We start from the raw sequence: 22,815 nt of genomic DNA, 5'->3' as shown, positions 1-22,815 counted from the left end.
GGAGAAATATAAATATCCACAAAACCTGGAGCTTATTAGTAAGTATCAGAATTAACACTAGATCTTAGATGCTGTGTTAATACAAGTCACCATTGTATTATTGTTACATCAGAATCCTTCTCTATTGCAAATATGGATGAGAAAATGAAAGAAAGGCATTAAAAATGTCTTATATTTTTAGGCATTTAATCCTAGTGGTGAGGGTAATGTCTGAACTCTCCCATTCAATAAACATTTAAAGTTTATAAGAGTACTTCCTACATATAAGCAGTTGTGGCATGTTGATTGACAGGGTTATTTCAGCATGGAGATATCCCTAACAAGAACTACATTTAAATAGAATATATGTCAGTTATGATGTGTCAATCAGGCATTTTCTATTCTAAAGAAGAATCAATTCAAGGACTGTTCAGTAACATCAGTAACATCAGTATTACTTGTCCTACATTTATAATGAATAGGCTGATAAAATATCCAAACATATCTAAAGATATTTCAATAAAATCCCAAACTGAATGGATACATGGGTCACTCATTGAAACTGTAGACAAATTAGTCTTATCTGTGCTGTAGATCAATCTATAATCACCTGGCTAAACAAACTCTTCAAAAATATTCACAGAATTCCTCTAAGTAAAGATCATGACAGTTATATCTGTATAATTCTTCTAAGGTCAGGATAAAAGAATTTGTTCTCAATATTTTAAATCAACAGGATCTGTTGAATTCATGGATCTAGAATTTTATGGCTTCACATTCATATCTCAAAATTTTATTAATATGACTTTCACCAAAACACTGTTCTTATTGAACTTGTCTATGTCCTTTTAGTTTTCAAATCCAAATAGCATATTTCCTTCAGTATTTTCCTGACAATTTGTTCCCTCGTTTACCTCTCTAAATCTGTTTTTGGTCGTGGATATTTTAATGATGTCTAAAAAGACTTATCTATGCATCTGTTTAACATAAATTTTAGAACTATCAGAGAGTTTTTTCCTCTAAATCCATCATTTCCACCTGTAATCCTTATCACCAAGAATATTACTAACATGGTTGCCAGCCAGAGACGTGGGAGCACTTTAGATTTCTTCTTACCCTTCTTACTTCCGTCTGTTAGATAAGATGAATGATCAAGATTTTCTGTTTCTGTCACTAATATAATTTCTATGTACTCCTTTTTATGCAACTGAAACTGGCCTGTTTCAAATACTCATCATTGGTCACTTTGTCCTAAAACAACTGCTTACATAGTATGCTTTTTCCCCATAGACTTTTCATATTGTTCTTCTCCATCACCAAATTACTGCTCCATGTAAGCACACAGAGTGAATATCTCAGACACAAATTCTAGTATCATTAATTACTCACTACATTGACTGTTGGCATTACATTTCTCATCTGTAAATGGATATAGTCTACCAGAAATATTGAAGAATGAATTTGTTGAATTCTAGAGCAAGAAAAAAGAAAAGTGAAGAGTCCTTACATTTTCCACCTTACCTTACAAATAAGAAAAGAGTCAAATTCAGTTTGTTGGTTTAAAATCACAATTTTTTTCATGCAGAAATAAAAATAAGTCATCATCAGGCTACACTGTGGTCATCATCCTCACTAAAATTATTATTAGCATCATAAGTGCTAATTATTGAAAGCCTGGTATGTGTCTATGACGTTGCTATTATTTGTCTTTTGATTAATAATTTTAATGTTACCACTGTGCATGCATCCATATTAAAATTTTGAACAAATAAAGAAACTAAAAAAAACTAAACTATATCAGATAGCTTGACTATGTGCTTTTCACAAATTATAGAATAGATTTTTGAAGCATTACAAATTCCTAACCAGTATGAATTAACTTCCTCTCTCTCCGTCACTACACACAAATATTTAAGAGTTTGAACAGAACTTTTTTCAAGTGATATACTCTAAATGTTACTACAATATCATGTGTATATCTAAAATTTCCTTTAAAGTAATAAACTCTACTTTCAAATCAAGTATTAGTTATTTTATTCTCAGGAACTTTTAGATAAAGACTGTATATCTTTGAAATGCAAAAGGTCAAAATAGTAGCATAAAAATTTTAGAGGGAGTCTGTCTTCAGAAATACATATACATATATATCTATATATACATTATGTGCAGAAAGATATAGATTTTTAGAGATTATTTGTCATCAGAAATATGTACATATATTTAAATTTCTGTGTAGAATGATGTACATTATAGTGAAAGATATATCTTAAAACATAATTAAAATTTAAAAAATACATCAAACCAAGTGCCAGTGACACGCTTATAATTCGAGCTATTCTGGGTGCTGAGATCATAGAATTGTGTTCAAAACTAGCCCAGACAGAAAAGTACTTGTTAGAGTCTTATCCCCAATTAATCACTAAAAACAGGAATTAGCTCTGTGCTTCCAGTTGTGGAGTGCTGTCCTTGAGCATAAAAACATTGGGGACAATGCCAAAGTCTTGCAAACAACAACAACAACAACAAAATTTATCACATTAATTTCACAAAAGCAAATTTTAACTGCTGTGAACATTTCTTAGAAACATGAATACATGCCCCTGGAAAATGTTAAGTAAAAGTATAGAATATTTACGTCTATGTTAAAGACAAGACTATTTAGATTGTTTAAGATATTTAGGTGATGATTAAGAATTAAGAATAATGATAGTTAGGTAATAGATTGGGATTGGACTTTAATTCTAGTTTACAGTAGTAATAAAATGATATTTGTAATGATTATATAAAATTATTCTTGCTTGGTATATGAATTATAATAAGTGATAAACATTTTAAAATTATTTCCAATGCAAAGGATTATCAATTCTTTTGTACTTTCAAAACAATTAAGAAATCTATTCCAAGGCTAGTTTGCTCTAAGACTATATTTGCTTTCTAAAATTAATTTAGGAATGAGTTAAGATTTAGATAACGATGCACAGCAGAAGAGAGTGAGAGGGGATAGAATGATGGACCACATAGGAGCTGTATGTCATTGGTACTGTGTTTCAACAAACAGAAACACGTCAGAGAAGAGAAAGAGGAATATAAGGTGTCCTGAATCAAGTTTCGTTTTAATCCACCTAATAGTTTTGACTGAGAATCAGAGAACATGGGAAAATAGAAAATAAAGCATTGTGTAAACCTGTTACAATGTAAAGAAATTGTAATAGGAAGATGATAATTTCCAAAGAAATAAAAGAAAGGATAGGTAAACTCTAAAGGGAAAAAGAATGAAGAGAGAAAAGAAGCAAAATAAACCTTTATCAATAACAAACACAGGAGTTTGGAAGTGGAAAGCCAGTAGAAATATTGTAAATAACAATAAAATAACAATAAAAATTGCTAACGTGGATAGAAGATGGATCATATTTTATCATATATAATTTTGAATTAATAGGAAATGAAAATTTAAAAGTCATAATTTAAAACACTATAGCCCAATGGTAAAACATTGCCATAGCATGTGTGAAGCAATGGTGTGATCGCCCAAACATTACAAAGTACACCCAAAGCACACACACACACAAAAACCCACATTAACACACACACACACACACACACACAACACACACACATTTGGAATATTGATATTATCATATTAAACAGAGGTAATTATCACAAATATTAAAAATATGTTAATATGAAATCATATTATTGCTCATACTATTTAAAAGTTTACTAGAAATAAAATACTCACAATATACTTAGATTCTTATAGATCAACTAAATTGAAAATTAAGAAATAGAAGACACGAGAACCTTTGCAAACAAGTTTTAAATAATAAACATTTTGAAACATGTATACTTTTATTTTGACAAAAGATTGATGTTACTGGTATTTTAACTCAAGATTTAGAATATGATAACCAGATGCTCTATATCTCGTTAGAGATGGCTATATTTCTAATCATTTCACTCTGGATACTTTTATAATAAAGGTCTCATCATTTCAAAGCCTCTCCCGAATCACAAACCCTGCTTATATTTCCCACCATAGCTAGAAAATGGAAGCCACAAATCACCATTCCCTGCTCAAACATTTTTTTAATTCAAGTACAAATATTTCCAAAAAGTGACCAGGTAATGAAGCCTTCTTAATAAAGTATGTGCTTCTTGGAAACACAGTAAGGACAAATATGTTTAGAACTATAAGAAATTAAAATTATTTAAATTCACCAACCATATAAAAATTAAGAAAATAATTTTTAAATATTCATGTTAAATATTTTAAAAGCAAAATATGTGTCTAAATAATTTACATTGTAAAACTCATGCAAAATTAAATTAATCCTTCGACTCTGAAAAGAGAATTACTCTAAAGAAACAAAAGAAAATAATTAAGTTCAAAATTTGAAATTTAGAAAATGAAATGAATTGCATTCTTTAGTTGACTGAAGAAACTGTAAACCCTCTGTATATCAATTTTATAAAAAAAATGCATGAACAAAGAAAGCAAAAGTACCCATTGATCAATAGCACCAGCTAAAGTATCAGTATTTCTTTTTTTGAGTGTACAACAAAATCGATGGAGGGGATAACAATGTTCCTTCCATTAAAAAATGTACTCATTACCTTATTTATGTTACTGTAACCACTTTGTACATTACCTTTACAATAAAATTAAATTGAAATTAAAAATAAACTAAATAATATACCAATTAAGAATTCTTAGAAGCCATTGGTTAAAAACTTTGTAAAAAACTGTCTTAGGAACCCAAGGAATATACTTTGATGATACTATTTAAATACTTAAACTTCAGCAGAGAAGCAAAAAGTTTATAAATGTTACAAGTAAAGTAATAAATCAGAATATATTACTATTAATAAAAATCATAAGATGAATTTATAGTGGTAGTCAAATATGTAACAAATGAGACGAATTGCCATTCGTTTGCACTTAATAAGTGAGAAAGAACTTTCTAGGTCTTTTAAAATATATATTAAGATAATGAAGAAACTATTCTGTCACATCATATGATAATCAGATAAAGATGATATTAAAACAAAGAACAGATTGTACTAAGTTGTGGAATGTTAATGTATTTACCTATTTTGGTTGTGGGTAACTGTGGGGATTTCAACTTGGAGTATTGTTCTTGCTAGGCTGGCGTCATATCAGTGGTTAATTATAGGATAGGGGTTCCCTTTCCACAAGAACATGCACCTGATCTGTCCTTTTAGCCTTCCCATAATCAATAGCATCAGAGTTGCACACCAACTTGTCTAGCTGCCTACCTTGGCTGGCCTGGATTCTGCAGTCCTTCCAATCTTTGCCTCTAGATAGTGCAGGATCGTGGAAATGATCCAGTTCACCCAGCTATAGTGTGAGAAGGAAGTCCACTAAACTTTTGGCTTGGGTTCTGTACTCAAGCCTCCTAAGTAGTTAAGAGTAAAGATGGGAGCCCCTGGTGCCAAGCAGTAGCAGTATTTTTAAAAAACTTCACATATATATGAGTTAGGCTTGTGATTACCTCAGGAAAAGAATAAAAGAGCAGTGAAGCATAAAGGACAGTCAGAACTTTAACTAGCTATTCAGAGGCTGAATCAGCTTAGCTAGCTACTCAGGAGGCTGAGATCTGAAGACCACTGTTCAAAGCCAGTCCAATCATGAAAATACATGTGATTATTTCCAAAAAATCAGAAGTGCAGCAGTGGCTCGAGTGGTAGACCACTATCCTTGGGCACAGAAGCTTAGGGATAGTGCCCAGGCACTAACAAGCTTCAGGAATGATGAATACATGCATGAACTCCTGCAAATGTGCGTGTGCATACACACGTGTGCGTGAACACACAAACACACCAATGAGTATTTCAATGCTACCTTCTTTAATTTTTTTTACCTTGTTGTACCCTATTGCCATGTATTGGTTCACAAATTAACAAAATCAGCTAAGCAGCTATTTACATACAACTGATCATGTTTCTCTAAAGTCTATTCTCTTTTTGCAAGCCTGCTTTTATATGACCCAAAAGTAAATTATTCAGGAGGGCAATTCATCTCCCTCAACTCTGGAGTATTAGATGATTGTTTAGGTTCTTCCTAGCTATATGATTTCGTGAAATTCTGCATCAAACAGCGTATTTCTTTCACGAGAAGGGAAGTCTTTGTCAAACAATTAATAGGATTTTCTCCTCCTGGCAAGCATGTATAGTTTTATTATCTTCATATATTTCATGATCTGTCTGTGAATGCCAAAGACTGCTGTGAAAATAAAAAGACCATTCTCAGCACTTAGTATTCATATAACATTCATATGTATGAAGGTATTTAAATATTACTGAAATTGCTTTGGAATAAATAATGTTCACCTTGACTATTTTGAGAAAGAAGAATTGGTTTCTCAGCACTTAGGTAAGAACGTGAGTGAAAGAAACGAAAGGAAAGTTTGGAACAACTCAACACATACATTCAAATGAAACAAAACAACCCAAGAAAACACAAATTAATTCAGTACTTAAAAACCTGCAGGAAATCCTCCTGAGTAACCAGGATTCCAGGCATAAGCTGTCTATTTTTTTAAATAGTTTAGTAAATCATGTAGTTACAGAAGTTATAAATTATCATTACAACCTGTGTAATAGATGTGTGTATGTATATATCAATGCATACAGACAGAAATATCTTATCATGTCTTTGTATCTACAGTGGATTTATGAAATATCAACCTTTGTTGTAAAATAAAATGGAAACAAAAGTTATTAAGGAGCCAAACAAAGGGAATTGTCACAAGTTTCTTTTTTTTTTAATTTAATTTTATTTTATTTGAGAACATACCGTACAGAGGGGCTACAATTACATGGGCAGGATAATGCATATATTTCTTACCAAGCATTGCAGCCTCCTCCGTTGTTTACACTTCACCTCCCTTCCCAGGCTCCCCCCTCCCCCCACCCAATTATACCCCCCTCCCCCCCCCACACCGACATTGTAAAGCTGGTTTTGACATGACATTTTGTACTTCTCAATGTTGCAACAGGTCCACCTGAATCCTTAAACGACTTGTTTGTCCCCATCTCCTCCACATGTTATACTGACATCAAATATAGTGAAAGCGGGGGTTACACTGTGGGGGAGGGACATACAAAGCAACAAAGAAATAATCTTATAAATGCGTTAGAAACACAAGCATGAAAGAAACGAAAACATTAAAATACATATTTAAGGGTTCATTTTCCTAACATCACATTATCTGACCTTTTCCGCTTGACTCATACCTATACTAGATATTGCAAATAAGGGAAACCATGGGACCTATGCTTCATTGGGCCTGGCTTACTTCACTTAATATAATTTTTTTCAAACCTTTCCATTTCCTAACAAATGGGGAAATGTCATTCTTTCTGATGGAGGCATAGAATTCCATTGTGTATATATACCACATTTTCTTGATCCATTCATCTTCTGATAGGCATCTGGGTTGGTTCCATATCTTAGCTATGGTAAATAATGCTGCAATAAACATAGTTGTGCTGGTAGCTTTAGTGTGATCTTGTTTGTAAACATTTGGGTAAATGCCCAAAAGTGGGATTGCTGGATCATAGGGGAGATCTATGTGAAGTCTTTTTTTTTAATATAATTTTATTTTATTTGAGAACATACTGTACAGAGGGGCTACAATTACATGGGCAGGATAATGCATACATTTTTTACCAAGCATTGCAGCCTCCTCCTTTGTTTACCCTTCACATCCCTTCCCAGCCTCCCCCCTCCCCCCACCAATTATACCCCCCTCCCCCCCCACCGACATTGTAAAGCTGGTTTTGACATGACATTATGTACTTCTCATTGTTGCAACAGGTCCACCTGAATCCTTAAACGACTTGTTTGCCCCCATCTCCTCCACATGTTATACTGACATCAAATATAGTGAAAGCGGGGGTTACACTGTGGGGGAGGGACATACAAACAACAAAGAAATAATCTTATAAATGCGTTAGAAACATATGCATGAAAGAAACGAAAACATTAAAATACATATTTAAGGGTTCATTTTCCTAACATCACATTATCTGACCTTTTCTGCTTGACTCATACCTATACTAGATATTGCAAATAAGGGAAACCATGGGACCTATGCTTCTTTGGGCCTGGCTTACTTCACTTAATATAATTTTTTCCAAACCTTTCCATTTCCTAACAAATGGGGAAATGTCATTCTTTCTGATGGAGGCATAGAATTCCATTGTGTATATATACCACATTTTCTTGATCCATTCATCTACTGAGGGGCATCTGGGTTGGTTCCATATCTTAGCTATGGTAAATAATGCTGCAATAAACATAGTTGTGCTGGTAGCTTTACTGTGGTCTTGTTTGTAAACATTTGGGTAAATGCCCAAAAGTGGGATTGCTGGATCATAGGGGAGATCTATGTGAAGTCTTTTGAGGAACCTCCATACTGCTTTCCAAAGTGGTTGAACAAGTTTACATTCCCACCAACAATGAAGTAAGGTTCCTTTCTGTCCACATCCCCTCCAGCATCTGTTGTTGTTAGAGTTCTTGATTTTTGCTGTTCTAACTGGAGTGAGGTGATATCTCAATGTTGTTTTGATTTGCATTTCTTTTATGACTAGGGATTTTGAACATTTCTTCATGTGTCTATTGGCCATCCTTCTTTCTTCTTCAGAGAAGCTTCTCTTTAAGTCTTTCGCCCACTTATTTATTGGTCAGTTGTTTCTTTGAGGATTTGTTTTTGGGGGGGTTAATTTTTTGAGTTCCAAGTATATTTTAGATATGAGACCCTTGTCCGTTGTATGGCTAGTAAAGATCTCCTCCCAATCGGTGGGCTTTCTATTGATCTTGCTAGCTATGTCATTTGCCCTGCAGAAGCTCTGCAACCTTATGCAATCCCATTTGTCCAACCTTTCTTTGAATTGTTCTGCTTCCGGGTCTCTATTCAGAAAATTTCGGCCTGAGCCAAGGAGACCTAGGGTTTCTCCTATTCCATCCTGTAATGTTTTCAGAGTGTCTGCTTTGAGTTCAAGGTCTTTGATCCATTTGGCGTTGATTCTGGTGCAGGATGATATATAAGGATCTAGCTTAAGTTTTCTACATGTAGTTAACCAATTTTGCCAGCACCATTTACTGAAGAGGCTGTCTTTCTTCCATTCTATTGTTTTAGCTTCCTTATCGAAAATTAGATGGCTATAGGTCTGTAGGTTCATTTCTGGGTTTTCAATTCTATTCCATTGGTCCTGAGGTCTATTCTTATGCCAATACCAAGCTGTTTTGATTACTATGGCTTTATAGTACAGTTTGAAATTTGGTATTGATATTCCTCCAGCAGTGTTCTTTCCGTTGAGGAGCGTTTTTGCTATTCAGGGTCTTTTATTGTTCCATATGAATTTTTGGATTGCCTCTTCTATTTCCTTGAATAATGAGGGTGGAATTTTGATAGGTATCGCATTGAATTTGTATATAGCCTTGGGAAGTATTGCCATTTTCACGATGTTAATCTTGCCAATCCAGGAGCATGGGATGTTTTGCCATTTTTTAAGTTCTGTGTTGATTTCCTTTTTCAAGATTTTAAACTTTTCATCATAGAGGTCCTTCACTTCTTTAGTTAAGGTAATTCCTAGGTATTTTAGTTTTTGTGGGGTTATTACAATTGGAGTTGCTTTCCTAATTTCAGCCACACTTTTCTCATTGTTGGCATACAGAAAAGCCATTGATTTTTGGGGGTTAATTTTATAACCTGCTACTTTGCCAAACTTTTCAATCAGCTTGAGTAATTTGGGAGTGGAGTCTATGGGATTCTTTAAATACAAGATCATGTCATCTGAAAAGAGGGAGAGTTTTATTTCTTCTTTCCCTATTTGGATCGCCTTTATGTCTGCATCTTGTCTTATTGCTGTAGCTAGGCATTCTAATACTAGATTGAAGAGAAGTGGAGAGAGTGGGCATCCTTGTCTTGTTCCTGAGTTAAGAGGAAATGGCTTTAGTTTTTCACCATTGAGTATAATGCTGGCTGTAGGTTCGTCATATACAGCCTTTATTGTATTGAGGAATGTTCCATGGATTCCTAATTTTTCCAAAACCTTCATCATAAAGGGGTGTTGGATCTTGTCAAATGCTTTTTCTGCATCTATTGAGATAACCATGTGGTTCTTATTCTTGCTCCTGTTGATGTGATGAATAATATTAATTGATTTGCGTATATTGAACCAGCTTTGCATCCCTGAAATGAATCCTGTTTGATCATGGTGTATGATTTTTTGGATGAATTGTTGAAGTCGATTGGCCAAAATTTTGTTGAGAAGTTTTGCATCAATGTTCATCAAAGAAATGGGTCTATAGTTCTCTTTCTTTGATGAGTCCCTGCCTGGTTTGGGGATGAGGGTTTTGATGGCTTCATAGAATGTGTTGGGTAGTGAGCTTTCTCTTTCAATTTCATTGAAGAGTTGGAGGAGTATTGGTGTGAGCTCTGCTTTGAAGGCCTTGTAAAATTCCACTGTAAAACCATCTGGTCCTGGACTTTTCTTAGCTGGGAGGTCTCTTATTGCTGTTTCTATTTCAATGCTTGATATGGGCCTGTTAAGCTGGTTTAACTCATCTTGGTTTAGTTTTGGCATGTCAATATTTGCTAGGAAAAGGTCCATTTCTGTCAAGTTCTCAAACTTATTAGCATAAAGTTTTGAGAAATATTCCCTTATAATGTTCTGAATCTTGGTTGTTTCCATGGTGATGTTTCCATTCTCATCTCTGAGTTTATTAATTTCATGTGTTCTTTCCTTTTTCTGATAAGGTTTGCTAAGGGTCTGTCAATTTTGTTAAGTTTTTCGAAGAACCAACTCTTTGTTTTGTTGATTCTTTCTATAGTTTTTTGGATTCTAATTCATTTAATTCTGATTTAATTTTGATTATTTCTTTCCGTCTAGTGGATTGGGGTTTATCTTGCTGCTCTTTTTCAAGGAGGTTTAGATGTGTCATTAACTTGTTAGTTTCCGATCTCTCCAATTTGTTGATGTAGGAGCTCAGAGCTATAAACTTGCCTCTGAGTACTGCCTTTGCTGTGTCCCAGAGGAGCTGGTAATTTGTGTGTTCATTTTTGTTGAATAGCATGAACATTTGAATTTCCTTTCTAATCTCTTCCATGACCCACTCATGATTCAGCAGTGTGTTGTTCAGCCTCCATGTGATACCGGACTTTCTTTGGTGGCTTTTGGTGTTGAGTTCTAATTTTATTCCCTTGTGGTCAGAGAGAATGCAAGGTATAGCTTCAATGTTTCTGAATTTAGACAAGTTTGCTTTGTGGCCTAAAATGTGGTCTATTTTAGAAAACGTTCCATGTGCTGCTGAGAAGAATGTGTATTCTGATGCTGCTGGGTGAAATGTTCGGTAAATGTCTGTTAAGTCTAGTTGATCTATGCAGCTGTTTAGATCTGCGTTTTCTCTGTTGAGTTTTTGCCGAGTTGATCTATCTAGTGGGGAGAGTGGTGTGTTAAAATCCCCAACAATTAATGTCTTTGGATCTATATGGGATTTGAGGGAAAGTAGTGTTTCTTTGATAAATTTGGGTGCTCCATTGTTTGGCGAATAGATATTTAGAATTGTAATATCCTCCTGAAGGAGGGATCCTTTAATTAGTATGTAGCGACCTTCTTTATCTCTTCTTACGAATTTTAATTTGAAGTCTATTTTATCTGATATTAGGATTGCAACTCCCGCCTGTTTATGAGGGCCGTTTGCTTGGTCGATTTTGTTCCAGCCTTTAACATTGAAAATGTGTTTGTTTTTACGGGCAAGATGTGACTCCTGCAGGCAGCAGATAGAAGTGTCTTGTTTTTTAATCCAACTAGACAGTCTATGTCGCTTAATTGGAGAGTTCAGTCCGTTAACATTAAGAGATAAGACTGAGAGGTATTTGTGAGTTCCTGCCATGTTATCCACCTTCTTGGGGGCTGCAAAAACTGGGTTCTTCCTAAGGTTCTTGGATTCTTGGTGCAGTTTCTTGGCCTTTGTTGCGGTCTTGTTGGTTTTGTATGTGTAGGACATCTTTAAGAATCTTTTGTAGGGCTGGTTTGGTGGAGATATATTGTTTCAATTTTTCTTTGCTATGGAAGGTTTTTATTTGGCCTTCAGTTATGAAGGAGAGTTTAGCTGGGTACAGTATTCTTGGTTGATAGTTGTTTGTTTTTATGGCATGGCATACGTCATTCCAGGCTCTTCTTGCTTTGATTGTCTCTGCTGAGAAATCTGAGGTAATTCTAATTGGTTTCCCTTTATAGGTGATTAACCTTTTCTCCTTGACAGCTTTAAGGATCTTTTCCTTGGTCTGGGTTGATCCTGTGTGGATTATAATGTGACAGTGGGATGTCCTATTCTGGTCTGGTCTATTTGGGGTTCTAAAAGCTTCTTGTATATGAATAGGCCTATCTTTTTGTATGTTTGGGAAGTTCTCTGCTAGGATCCTGTTAAACAAATTTCCTAGACCATTAACTTCTGTTTCTAGGTGCTCCTCTACACCCATTATCCTTAGATTGGGCCTTTTGATGGTGTCTTCCAGGTGTTGGATAGACCTATCATATTTCTTGGACTTGTCTTGGATGGTTGTATGTTCTTTCTCTATAATATCTAGGCTGTCTTCAATCCCTGAGATTCGATCTTCTGCATGGTCTAACCTGCTGTCAAGACTCTCTACTTTGTTTTTTTTATCTCTTTTCCTACTAATTGGTCAGCTTTGATAGCTTCAAGTTCTTTGTTGAAGCTCTGTTTTAGGTCTTGTATGAATTTCTTTACTTCCTTAATTTGGTGTTCAGTGTTTGTTCTCAAATCACTTAGTTGATTGGTTATGGTTTCTTTGGACTCCCATTCCTTCTGTTGGGTTCCATTCAGCATTCCCTTTGTGGTCTTCCTGACTTCCTTCAGCTCTTTGTTAATGGATTCCATGAATGCCTTTAGTGATCTTTGTGTATTCTCTACCTGGTCTCTCAATTCCTGAATTACTCTTTGATTAGCTTCCTCCTGTCTGTGGGATTCCTGCAGTTCTCTTTCTTCCCGTTCGTGGGTTTCCTGCAGTTCTCTTTGAGTGTTCTCTGCCTGCTCACGCCATTCCTCCCTTTCTCTTTGAGTATTCTCAAGTTGTTCACACAAATCCTGTATCAGTTTTTGAGTAGTTTCCTCACGCTTATGATATTCCTGTATAAACTTCTGGGATGCCTCCTCTCTCTCCCTATCACGCTCATACAGAGTCCTTTTTAAGTTGTCAAACTTCTCATTTATCATGTTTACTAGTAGTGTTTGTAGAGCTATTTGGGAACTCTCCTCTGGATTATTCTTTATCGGTTCTAATCCCTGATTATCAAGATTGGGAATTGAGATACCCGAATTTGCCATTTTTCTTGTGTTTTTCCGTCTCACTCTGCCCATTTGAGATGAAGATAGCACCAGTTTTGGGCTAGAACACTATCTTAAGGCAACCATCAACCAAAGTTTGCATTTGTACAGTCAATAGTCTATAGATACAATCTAGTTCAACAGATACATCTATTCAACATCAAACAACTATATGTTAAAGGACTTCGAACCGCAGAAAAGAATTTGGAAAACCAGAAATTATTAGGATTAGGGAGAGATGTGGGTAAAAAATAGGAATAGATTGGTGTGGGGAGGCACAGGGAGAGTTAACTATGTCCTAATCACAATGCAGGAAATGGGTTGGGTAGGATGCATGTAGAGAGAGAGAGAAAAAGAAGAGACGGAAAGGGGAATGAAAAGAGACCAGAAAAAAATAGAAACATGGAAATTAATGTATTTAGAGAGGAATGTGAATATGTTGAGAGAAGGGGAGGGACATAGAGGAGATGTTGAAAACTTTAAGGATGGGAAAGGGAGAAGAAAAGATCAGAAGTTCAGTAGAGTTAGACAAAAAACAAAAAGATAATTAAGAAAGAAAGAAAAAGAGAAAGAAGACAAGAAAAGAAAGGAAAACGCTCATTCACATATTCTTAAAATAAAAATTATAAGATGAGAAAAAAAAAGTTACTGGAAAACAATTATTTTTTCAGAAGAGGCAAAAATTAAAGATTAGTAAAAGTTTTAGAAGGGAAAAAATTTATATATATATATATATATATATATATATATATATATATATATATATATAACAAAAAACAAACATGAAAAGAAAAGAAGAAGAAAAAAGAAAGAAAAAAAAGAAAAAAGAAAAAAAAGAAAAAAAAAGAAAAAAAGTCTTTTGAATTTTTTTTTTGGTGGGCAGGGGTGGGAAGAATCCTGTATCTCCCTTTTGTCTGTAACCAGTCTCTTGTTGGAGTCTCTGGTCAGCTTGAGGTCCTGTGGCTTGATTGGTTTCTTAAGTCGGTTTGGTGGAAGAGGCAGAATAATGCTCTGCTTTACCCAAGATTTTGAGATCCCCCTCCCAGGTTAGTTTTCTGGGATGATGATCTGCTTTGAGAATCACAAAAGAGGGGGATGTGGTGATGAGGCTAGTTTCTGGGTAGAGTTGAGGCCTTTCAACAAACAGTAGCTTTTCCCTGGGGCTATTTTGTGATAAAGCTCACAGCGCCCAGCGTGGAGCCATTCTCAGGGTTTCTGTTTTTCAATTGATTGTGGTGGCTGCTAGAGGGAGGGGCAGCCTCTGGCTTTGGTTACACAGTGAGGCAAGCCACTCCAATGGCTGGCGCCTGAGCTGGGTGACTTTTCCCTGGATGGAGCTGAGTCTGGCAGGTCACTTCGCCGTTAAGTTCTTGTGACCTGCAAATGACTCCTTTTATTCCAAGGCCTGAGTTGGAGATAGCAGCTCCTCCGAGCTTTGTCGGTACCCAAGATGGAGATATCCGGTGCTGGGGAGGGAGGGGTGGCCTTCCCTCCTCTGCTCCCTGAGAAGGAGTGAGGACGTCGGGCTTGTACTCACGCTGAGTTTTGGATCCTGGGTTGTCTCTGGTCTGCAAACAGCAGGATGAAGATGTCCGCTCCTTGTTGGTTCTTGTTGGTGTTGAGTAGAATCTGCTCGTCTGCTGCGTCTGGCTCCTTCGTCCCAGACTCTCTGTGTCTCAGGTATGACCCCGCGGCGGTGGTCGCCGCCGTGACCTTGCCGCCGCAGCAGCAGCTGATGTGTTTCCTTGGCTTCCCCTCTCTTGACTAACTCTCTGTCCTGTGATGGCACACTTGGTGTGATTCTCTGGCTTGGGACTGTTCACTGGAACTCTAAAACTGCTTTCTATGCGAGAGCTTGTTCAGATTCCAGCTTCTCCTCCGCCATCTTCCCGGAACTCTACTCTATTGTCATGTCTGTCATTCCCACATTAGAAAAGTACATAGAAGATTCTCAGTAAATTATGTGTATAATCATGAAAAAAATGTATTGAAAGAATATGGGCCCAGTGTGGTTTTAGCTTATTGAGACCTGTAGGGGGTAGTATGTTTTTGAGGCCTTGCAAAACGTTGTGATGGAGATGAAAGGAGGGATGTGCTTATTCTTGAAAAATTTTCTGGAGGATTGCTCCCAGAAAGATAGTGACAAATTCTTCCAAAAGATATAGCAAAATCACTTCCACAACCATGTTCACTGCTGCACTATTTACCGTAGCCATGTTATGAAAACAGCCCAGATGTCTTACGGTAGAAGGATGTTTGGAAAAAGTGGGGCACATATACACAGTTGGATTGCACCCATCCATTATGAAGACTGTTACATAATTTGCAAAGAAATAGATAGATCTAAAAATATGTTAAGTGAACTAAGTCAGAGCCAGACACACAGAGGACCCATGTTCGGTCGCATATTTGGAACATAGGATTTTATGCAAGTTTACACAACAGTATTAACCAAAGCATGCTCTTTGCAGATGAGTATTTAAAAGGTGTAATTTCTTATAAAATTGAACTTTTATTCCAACAAAATGAATACCAAGAAACTATCATTTGGAAGATATGAGCGGAAGTCAAAGGGAAGGAATAAAGAGAGTTATGGATGAAGAGAAGGAAGGTATAATATTCAATGCAGAAACTAGAAGAAATGAAAGTGGGGTGAGGTTTGGAAGGGTATTGGAAAGTTATGTAAAGATCCATTGTACTTATAAACTGATTTGTTGAATGGAAATTCCTTCATACAACTATTTAATAAAAATATAATTAAAAGCAATGGAGACGGGGCTGGGAAAATGGCTCAGTGGTAGAGAACTTGCCTTGCAGGCCTGAGGCCCTGGGTTCGATTCCTCAGCACCACATAAGCAAAAATAAAAAGCCAGAAATGGCGCTGTGTTTCAAGTGGTAGAGAGCTAGCCTTGAGCTGAACAGCTGAAGGACATCACCCAGGCCCAGTGTTCAGGCCCCACGACTGGACCCCCCCAAAAAAAACAATGGAGACATCTGAACCTTAAACTGTGTTCTCTTAGATCATGAATCAAAATAATAGTTTCCTTCTCAGAAATTTTCTTTGTAGTTATTTTCCTCAAAATGACAGAAAAGTGACCAACAAAATGAATGTCAATACATCACATTGCATATCCTAAAGAGAAACAATATAAAAATCACAGTAAAAATGTTAGAATTCATCACATGATTAAATAACAGGTAGAAAGGATCAAATGCTGATTGTTTTTCCAAGTACGTTACCTATGGTATCTAATTTAATCCTCACAATAATCCCATAAAGTAGAACTACTTCTATTTCTAATTCTCAGATGATGATATTGAGGTCTTCAGAGTTGGAATTACTAGTACAACATTTCACAAATGGTAAATCTTAGCCTGCGGCCCATTCCCACCGCATCAAATAACTTCATTCTATTTTGTGACTAAAATACCAGCACTTAGTTCACTAATTCTAGGAAAATTTCCCAGATTTATTGTCCACACTCTAATAATATTTCACTTTATCTTTGTTAGAAAATAGGAAACTAAGCTGGATGTTGGTGGCTATACCTGTAATCTTAGCTACTCAGGAGGCTGAGATCTGAGGAACGCTGTTCAAAGCCAGCCCAGTCAGGAAAGTCCGAGAGATTCTTATCTATAATAAACCGCTAATAAACCAGAAGTGGCACTGTAGCTCAAGCGGTACAGTGCTTGACTTGAGCGGAAGAGTGCAGGGACAGTACCCAAGCCCAGAGTTCAAGTGCCAAGACCAACTAAAAAAAAAAAGGAAATAGGTAACTGCAATATGAAAACTCCAAGTTCATAATCAATTTATACCTCCCTGGTTAAAGGAACTGCTAAACTATAACATTCTTGATTTCTAGCTCAAAATTGTAGAAATTATATTCTATCCCATGACAACACTGCATCGCAGTCATACTGAAAGAATAATCTCCCCAATTCCTGATGGAAACAGATTGCAGGTCTTATAGACCAATCATTTCCACATTGTAGCTCACATAAGTTGTTTACCATTAGAGGTATCTTGATTGCTTTTTATACCCAACATTTTGAGAGAAATGTATTACTTTAAAATGTTATTAAAGCAAGACTGATATAAAAATCACCTTTGACCCCAGATAAATATTTACCTTTCATATACCCAAAAATGCAGTCTTACCTATCATTAATGTTAGGAACGAGAGGTTAAAAATCATGGACACCAAGACCTAAGCATGAATTAAAGACTCTCCAACTTGTGAATACAATTGGTTTAAAAAGACATGAATACTACTGCATGTTTTTCAAAATTTCTTGTGATATTGAAGATTCAATGATAAAATATTAACACTTGAAAATAACTCATTTTCTTGGGAGTAGAACAGAAAACACAAGATTAATCCATCATTTTCAAATACCTTTATTTTTCTACAAATTCACTCTTATAATTATCAAGATTATAAAACTAACTGAAGTACAGAGCCACAAAGGAAATAATTTAACTGCATCATCTACATTCAAAAAACTGTTACTGGGGCTGGGAAGGTGGCTCAGTGGTAGAGTGCTTGCCTTGCATGCATGAGGCCCTAGGTTCTATTCCTCAGCACCACATAAGCAAAAAGGAAAAAGCCGGAAGTGGTGCTGTGGCTCAAGCGGTAGAGCACTAGCCTTGAGCTGAAGAGCTGAGGGACAGTGCCCAGGCCCAGAGTTCAAGGCCCCACGACCGGACCCCCAAAAAAGAAAAAAAAACTGTTACTAGAAAACAAAGTTATTCTAATAATTAGCTTACCAAATTCACTTATATCCTTTTATTCTATTTCATAATATTTCATAATATTCTATTGCATAAAAAGCCTATATACCCACTTACATCTTCAGATCTTAATATTTATTTCAGAAATGTCTATAGCTCTATAGTCAATGAACTGAAATAATACTAAAAATATTCAAAGGCTTTTCAGAAATTGCAAGACGCTCTCGGGGTTGTTATTTATATTGGAAAAGATATTCGAAAAGCCTTATTTGTTAAAGTTGTGATAGTTACTTTCACAAAAGAGCCATTAGTGAGGATCCCATTGCATGTACAAAAGAACTTCAAATGCATCCACAATCTGGAGGTGACACATGCTTTTTGTTTGTTTGTTTTGAAAGGTATATCTAGCAAGCATATCCACAATACTGGTTTTCAGTCAATATGATGGGATATTCAAACCTAATAAATACAGGGTTGATTATCTTAGTGAGAATAGATATAATGTTACAAAGAAAGTTATTTTCAACAGAAATCCAGAAAGAGTTTATTCACCTTGTGTTTCACAGGAATAACCAGAGAGTAATACCTGTTTGGTCAAGTCAGTCAAACTCACTCCATGAGTATATCTTAAAAGTATAACCAATTTAAGAGGTCAAATACATATTTAGTACTGACAGTCATCTTACAGCAATAACTTACTACCTAATTATATCTGTATCTTCTTACCTAACATATAATAAGAGCTGAAAGTGGTCTCTTTTATCTAACTTAATGTTGTATATGCTTTGATTATGATGATGTTATTATTTGACAAATAAAATGTACAGAAGGGTGGCTCCACAGAAATGACATGACAGAACACTGATAAATAAAAACATTGCAACACAGTTAGCTCTTTTGAGCCTCACCTTGTCCACACTGGCAAGCAACATTGAAACAGCACACGCACACTTATACACATACACACATGTGTGCACATGTACACACATATACTTGCATGCTAAATTCAGGGTTTAGTACAAAAAAGTACAAATAAAAATTTAGTGATTAGGACAAATGTTAATTTGCCTTATTACAAAATAATACACAATCCAGTCACCATGGGTGTCACATTTTACTTGCCTCGTCACATGTGACCACTTAATTTATTTTAATTAATTAATTAATTCATTTGTTTGGTGCTAATACTAGGCTTGAACTCATGGCCTGGCTCTGTCCCAGAATTTGTTGTTTTTTTGTTGTAGTTTTCTCAAGCCTAGAATTTTACTGCTTGTCCCACAGCTCCATTTCTAGCTTTTGCTGGTTACTTTCAAATCAGAATTTAATGGACTTTTTTTTTGCTTGGTTTGGTTTCAAACCACAATCCTCAGATTTCATCTTTCTGATTAGCTAGGATAAACACATGAGCCACAAGTGTGGCTTCTAGTTTTTCCTCTATAGCTATCTAATACACATATTAGATAGTAATTTAAAACTTAGAGTATAGAAGCAAGTTGTACAGTGATGATATTGTCTTGTCAGAAATTTAAGCTAGTAAATTTCTTCTTAAAACCATAAACAAAAATACCATGGTATAATATAAGAGAACTCACTATTGAACATATGAGCTTTAAGAGCTTTCTAATAGATCCATTATTTGTTACCCAACATTAGAAAAACTATATAATGCAGTAGTAAAATAGAAGTCCTTTGTAGGAATACTTAATTACCTTGTTTTTAAAGATACTTGTTTTCATCCAAAAAAGTAGGCCTGTCTATTGTCTTCATGTGATTTTGATGATTGAAGGTGCTTAATGAGAAGTCAAAGTGTATTACTAATCCTTTGCTATCAATTAAATCTCACCTTTTCTTCTTGGAACTTATAATTATTAAAGAAATAGTTCAGAATCAGCAAGCAATAGTTCAGATTCACACTTCCAGTGCAAGTGGATCACCAGTAATTAATCCTTGATACCATTTTCCACAAAGTTTTGTCACAGATACAATCGGTCTGCCTTCTCTAGCTGCTTTCCTAGCCTGGACCTATTCCTTCACTCTACAGGAAAAGTGTGATTCAACTGATTTCAGTCAGATCTGTTACTAGAATTATCAAGGATTTAGATTTTTGTCTATAATTTGGTCAAAGCTATGTCTCTTTATGTAGGCTAATAAAAATGTATTTACTAATTTCAAGTAAATTCATAAATTCCATTTCCACCTCTTTTAAAAAATAAAATTGTTTGCTCTATAAATTGATCAGAGGCATGGATTTTTGGCTAGCTAGGTCATTGTACATCTGTCTCTCTCTTCCTCTCTCCCTTTCATGGTTCTCATAGATAATGTGACTGATCCATAATTATCCTAATTTATTTTGCTTTTATATTTTTGGTTGCATCATTTCACTTTCTGCTCTGCCATTTCCCAAATCATTTACATAGAAGGCATTATTTCATATTTTCTCATTCCTATAATAAGCTGCACATGAAGACACCACTGGTCCCATTTTCAGTCTGTACCTTTGAATATGGAGGAAAACCTTTCCTTTGCTCTCTATGAATTCCCTACTCTCCAGTTAGAATAATTTCCAATAGTATAATTGGAAAAAGAGAAAGAAAATCATGGTGAAATAACAGATGTAGAAAATTCACTGGATTTTTCTGACCAGTTCAACCAATGTGAACTATTCGGGAATACATGTGCACCCCATTCCCACTGGTACTCACTGTCTCTGGTTAGGCAATTCTGATGAAGACAAGGAACAAGATGAAAAAGTGAGGAATGATATCATTTGCAAAAAAATGGAGAAGTATTAAAGCAAATTTTTGTTTGGGCTGCTGAAAATAATTGGCTTACTACAGTGCAGACACTGTTTTCCTAAAAGGCCACTCATGTGAATACTAGGGATGATGATGAGTATACCTCTCTTCATCGGGAAACCTCCAGTGGGCACTTAGACATGGTCCATGAGTTGGTGGCTCAAGGCATATATTCATGCAATTATTGTGAATGGCTAGACACCCCTGCACAGTGCTTATATGTTGAATAATACCAGAGTGGCTGCTTCCTTAGTTCACATTGAGGCAGATACCAATTCCCAAACTAAAGTCCTCTTGACTCCCTTGCATCTTGCTGCTTGGAATAGAAATATCAAAGATATGCTGGATTGCCTTCTATTGAAGCATTATATCAAACCAGGTCTGAAGAACAACTTGGAAGAAACTGCATTTAATATTGCCAAAAGGATAAATATGTATCACTACCTCTTTTAAATTGTGGAAGGCTGTAAAAATTGTTCTCCTAACTCATAATGGTTTGGTTAAGATTCTTAAATTTCAAAAATGCCAATCCATCTTTGTGTCTGTACAAAATATTTTCACAATACAAAGCAACAGCAATATCTTACTTTAAAAATTCATGGATTCCATAGTATTCTTCAAGTGAATTGCCTGACTTTGATGTCAAAATGTATTCAAGAGTTGTTTGTATACATCTATAATGATTTCTGCAGGGTTTGTGATTTTTAAATCAGAAATCACTTTAACTTATCTGTTGAAATGAGTAGTACAGAAACTAAAAATATTTCTGGTGCTTGAATGAAAAAAGTATATTTTAAAATACTCTGTATTTTGTTTGTATAATGTCCATAATCTATTTAATTCTCTCCTAGATATAATACTTTGAATTATACATTGTTTTATAATATATAGGTTCGTTAATAAATGTGTTATTTCAGATAGCATTCCATATAGAAAAAGTTTAAGATTCCTTTTTTTCCCTAGGTCCTTATAGTATTTTATTTCTTTGGGATAAAATGACAATGTTATCCAATTTCAAATGTTTTGTAAAGATTATGCTATGTAAAGGCCATTCTAAGGTGAGGATTTAACACACTGATGTCAAACTAACTTTCAGTTCAATAAATTACATATATTGTTATATTTGCCTTTTTAAATTTTTTATTGTGAAAATACTGTACAGAGGGGTTACAATTACATGGGCAAGATAATGAGTACATTTTTTTATCAAGCATTTTAGCCTCCTCCTGTATTTACCCTTCCCATCCATTCCCATCCTTCCCCTGCTTCCCCACTCAATCCTCCCTGCTACCCCTCCACCCGCACAAAGTTGTAAAGTTCATTTTTCGACATAACGACTTGTATTTTTGTAATCAATTTTTAATAACTGTTTTTCATTTCTTGCATCTCAAGAATGAAAAATATGGAATATTTCACAAATTTTAATATCATCCTTGTGCAAGTGCCATGATAATCTCTATATTGTAGTAATTTGGGTAAACGTCCTGCTGAAGCATGTAGTATCCTGTAAATTTAAGTAGTTATTGATGCAATCTTTATACAGGCATATATCCTTGGTTGACTGTTTGTAACTAAGAACCCTTATTGTTCCTAAAAATGTTATTGATCTCACTTCTCTAAAATTCTGTGTATATTGGGAAAAGCTAATATTGTTTGGTCGATTGCTCACATTTGCAATTTTTTTGTCAATGACTATTTTAAGTCTTTTTCATTTTAAATTTGATCATACTTTGAAGCCTTTATAGCTAGGTCCAAAGGTGATTGTTTTTCAAGTACTTATTTATAAACTGAGTTAGCTTTGTGGAGGTAATGTATTCAAAGTAAGCCTTGCTTAAGAGCTACTTCTAAACTTCTGCAGCTTAAAAATTCCTAAATGATGTCTTACTGGTATAAATGTCTACCTGACCCTTTACTCTTCTTCCCTGTAGCAA

The 22,815-nt window shown here is 35.3% G+C and overlaps 1 pseudogene; it reads right to left on the bottom strand.

The window, feature by feature from the left end:
• Positions 1-22,280: 22,280 nt before the first annotated feature.
• Positions 22,281-22,380, bottom strand: LOC138835184 (U6 spliceosomal RNA; annotated as a pseudogene).
• Positions 22,381-22,815: the final 435 nt, after the last annotated feature.

Source organism: Dipodomys merriami, unplaced genomic scaffold (genome assembly GCF_024711535.1).
Source record: "Dipodomys merriami isolate MVZ:Mamm:240054 unplaced genomic scaffold, mDipMer1.0.p SCAF_23, whole genome shotgun sequence".
NCBI classification, from domain to species: Eukaryota; Metazoa; Chordata; class Mammalia; order Rodentia; family Heteromyidae; genus Dipodomys; species Dipodomys merriami.
The sequence above is the reverse complement of the archived record's forward strand: the minus strand, read 5'-3'. Positions and strand labels throughout refer to the sequence as shown.